Source organism: Littorina saxatilis, linkage group LG1 (assembly GCF_037325665.1).
Source record: "Littorina saxatilis isolate snail1 linkage group LG1, US_GU_Lsax_2.0, whole genome shotgun sequence".
Taxonomy (NCBI): Eukaryota; Metazoa; Mollusca; class Gastropoda; order Littorinimorpha; family Littorinidae; genus Littorina; species Littorina saxatilis.
Window position 1 is genome coordinate 84,104,082 of NC_090245.1, and position 4,301 is coordinate 84,108,382.

Genomic DNA, 4,301 nt, shown 5'->3' on the forward strand with positions numbered 1-4,301 from the left:
AGCAAAAGCACTAATTCTGTGAGTACCTCTTTTTTCTTTCAAGCATTCTGTGCATTGAAAAGTTTTATGAGCGATTTATTTTCTCCTAGTGTGGGGAAAAAAAGCGACAGAGGTTTTTTTTGACTTCTGTATAGCCTCGACCGTGGTGGGCCTGTAGTGTAGAGAAACCGACACGGAAGCGGTACAGGAGTTTAGCGCTGACTGTCGCTAGTCAGTTTCACTTGTCAGTTTCTCTCTCGCCACGTGCTTTTAGGCTAAGATTGTTTGTTGTTGTTGGAAGTGTTACAGTTTCGACGCACCTTTTGGGACACGCGTGTTCTCTTGTTTATAATGTGGTGAAATACGTGTCTGTTAATCTACATAGCACTGATGTGTGTTTGTGTGTTTTTCTCTCAGACCTGGACATTTTAACTTATGAAGAAACGCTGTTATGGCGACATCTACACTGCAAGGAGAAGAGAGCGTAACAACTTCGCGCGGTGGTTCATTATGCGAATGTGAAAATCCTGTGTGTTCCCGGTGTGGAAAGCTCTGTTCTGCTTCTTCTTCGTCTCCACGCAATGTGAGTACTATTTTGACGTAAATAGTTTTAAAGAAATATGCTTTTCAGCTTGCAACATTCACGAATCACATCACAAAAGCAAAGAAAAAGCGATCAGTAAGTAACAGTACAATTGTCTGTCTGTCTGTCTGTCTGTCTGTGTCTCTGTCTATCTGTGTCTCTGTCTGTCTGTCTGTCTGTCTGTCTCTGTCTGTCTGTCTGTCTGTCGCTCTCTCTCTCTCTCTCTCTCTCTCTCTCTCTCTCTCTCTCTCTCTCTCTCTCTCTCTCTCTCTCTCTCCCCCCTCGTGCACCCTTCTCAGTCTTGTAGTGCTTGTGGTGGTGGTTGCAATATTGATGTTGTTTTTAAAGTAGTGTTAACTGTTGTTGCGCGCGCGCGCGCGTTTGTGTGTGTGTGTGTGTGTGTGTGAATGTGTGTTAGTGTGTGTGTGTGTGTGTGCAGTGTGTGTGTGTGTTTGTGTGTGTGTGTGTTTGGTAGTTCGCATAACGTATCGTCAACATAAGGTACTAGTTCCACTGTTTTTGTGTCGGTTTAATTGTTGTATATAGCAGTAATAGAAACAGGATTTGGTTTTAGTGTTCTTGATTTGCCCTTTTCTGAATATGCAGGTCATGATCAGAGAAGCACGTGATCTCATCATTGCAGATCATGTCATAACTATCAACGATCAACCCAGCGACAAAGAAGGTATTGAGAAAACAACAACAATGCATTGAAAGCAATACATTGGGTTAGGGAATACTAGCTAGACAAGTCGCGTAAGGCGAAAAGAAAACATTTAGTCAAGCTGTCGAACTCACATAATGAAACTGAACGCACTGCATTTTTTCAGCAAGACCGTATACTCGTAGCATCGTCAGTCCATCGCTCGTGGCAATGGCAGTGAAACTTGACTGACAATCCAGAATAGCGCGGTAGTAGTTGCGCTCAGCAGGATAGCACGCATTTCTGTATCTCTATTCTTTTTAACTTTCTGAGCTTGTTTTTAATCCAAACAAATTATATCTATATGTTTTTTGAATCAGGAACCGACAAGAAATAAGATACATTTTTTAAATCGATTTCGGAAATGTAATTTACTACGTACACACTAAACTTACATATGTGGCCCAAGTGTGCAAATACGCTTTATCTAATGCATTCTCTTTGGTCGCGTGAGTATTCCTCATTAAACGTCTCGTATTTCAGACAATAGTGATCGTATGGATGTTTAATTAAACGTTTCTTTGGTAGTTGAATTTCGTTCTGCATTGAACGGATGGACCTGACACCACTGCGGCACGTAAAAATAGCGCGGTCATTCTTCCAGAAGTGCTGATGACTGATTGCATCTAAAAACGCACACGACTGGGTAGCTGCCAGCTTTCCACTGGGAGGAATTAATCGACCCAGAATGCATAGCGATGGGACAAAAAAAGTCATGAAAACATGGTTTAGTGACAATAAAGTTTTATTTCAGTCTTGTATTTAACAACTGTTATCTTAGACGCAGCAGATACTATTCAAGCAATGTAAGTAATAGTAAATAAGTTTGTTTAATAATACTGCACGTTTACCTTGGTTTTGTAAAACAGATTCAGTAAGTCAACTGACGAAACTACCTTCGGGTGACCTGCTCATCTCTACGGCAAAAAACGTGACCTTGACTCAACGCCACACTGTAATTACGGTTCAAGGCCATCTCCCAGTTAAGATGCACGTGGCAACTGATCTGGAAGAGATTGGTTCCGGTAAGTATCAGTTCCGATAAGCATAGTGTTATACACAAACCAGACTGCACACATTAATTCTGAAAAAAGGAAAGGGAAAAAAGCCTACATTACTTGCGCAGGCTTTAAATCTTTCGAACACTGGTTAGTTAATCGTGTGGTCAAGTCCGGAAGAAAATGGTAAAGCATGATTGTTTTTTGTTCAAACTCAGTTAGCGCCTTGTAACATTCTTTGATTACTGATGTCCGACACGGGCATAAATTATAAATTTCTCCGTTGAATTGCTGCGAAACAAAATTGAGGCATTGATTTGCAATTTATTTCAATGATTTCAATGATTTCAGTCGGTGATAGAGTGATGGTCCTGAAATCAGACTGGGGTGAAGAGAAGGAATCCGCGCTAAACGGAAAGGAAGGGAGCACAGTAATACGCGCTGCTGAAAGAGAGGTCATCGTGACCAAGTTTCTCACAGAGCACACAGAAGAACTCTACACTGATGTGATAAAAGAACTGCAAAAAGAAAACATACCCGAGGAACTACTGAATACATTATTCCACCGATTCCATCTTCGACGGTCTGCTTAATCTCACAAAACGCGTGGAATTTCTAATGGAAGTTGATGCCAGCCACCTGCACGACGTCTTGAAACAGGAACCGGAAGTGCATAAAGTCCTGTCACAACTGGTGCCCCCACAGCGTCGACCGGAAGTGACGTGGGCTGCATTCTCTCATCTCCCTGTGCAGTGTACTGAAGAACAACAGACCGGAGCAGAAGTGGCCAGAAGGCGTTACACCGGTAAGCAGTTTTACACAGACAGACATGACAGACAGACACACACACACACACGCGCGCGCGCGTGCACGCACACACGCACGCACGCACGCACGCGCACACACACACACACACACACACACACACACACACACACACACACACACACACACACACACACACTCGCAAACAGGAACGCCTACTTTCTTTTTAAAGTTTTACTTTTAGGTCAATGAGCAACATAACTTCACTTTTCTAGCTGTGGATAATGTTTGATTACCAATGAATCGATCTTTCTTCAATATTTTACTTGGTTTTTTTTCCATTTCTTTTTCCTATTCCCTTTTTTTGTAATACATGTAGTTTTCTTGGTCACAGCTATGAATATCATAGAGTGACATGCAGGTACTGTAAAAGCAGTGCCTTCGTCATTCTTACCACATGTACAAAAACAAGAAAGTCTCAATTTACAGATGATGAGGAGCAATCAGCAGAACAAAAGGACTTTATGACGATGACCACACGACGTGTCTTTAGCTCCAATCCTGAAACCCCAAAGGACAAAATCAAACCTTTCATCACCGCCATTGTCAGTACTCAAGACAACAGACTGGTCATGGCAGATTCCAACAACAAGACGGTGAAGGTGTTGGGACTGACTCCACCGTGTGTACGCTAGCATTGAACTCACTCAGTCCCCTTTACGCCTCGCGCTCTTGCACGATGGCTTGATCGCCGCTACAACCACAACCAACACCATCTACCTGCTGAACGTGGACGACCAGGTGGACGTTAAATCAGAGTTCCAGACGCTAGCAACTTACTGCGGGATAGCAGGAAATAGTCTCGATGACACTCTCATTGTCAGCTGCAGTGCAAACAACGATCAGTTCGCACGTGTTGACATCGTCACTCGCGAAGGTAACGTTATGAGAACGGTCCTGGATGCCAGCACGTTTGAGGGGCTGTGTTCGCCTCAACATCTTTGCCTGGAGAACGGTCACATCTTAGTGTCTGATAATTCGCAAGACGCGGTGTACATAGTGGATACAGGCTCCGATGAGGTTGTTGGCACACTGACCCACGCAGACATGAAACGTCCCTCACAAGTGGCTGTGGACAGGGCTGGTAACATCTACGTGGCATGTTTCCGCAGTCAGTGTGTGTTAGTGAGGTCCAGAAATGGAGAGTGGAGGCGACTGCTGTACGGAACTGAGCACAGCGAAGTGGGGTATTATTATGCGTGTGGTGTGTGTG

General features: G+C 43.6%; 1 protein-coding gene across 1 annotated transcript in view; it reads left to right on the plus strand.

The window, feature by feature from the left end:
- The first annotated feature begins 409 nt into the window (after nt 1-409).
- The window catches only part of LOC138958449 (uncharacterized), a 30,853-nt gene continuing 26,961 nt past the window's right edge, over nt 410-4,301 (plus strand). The window contains exon 1 of the mRNA XM_070329616.1: nt 410-562. The gene's annotated coding sequence lies outside the window, so the exon portion shown is untranslated. The remainder of the gene's footprint in view (nt 563-4,301) is intronic.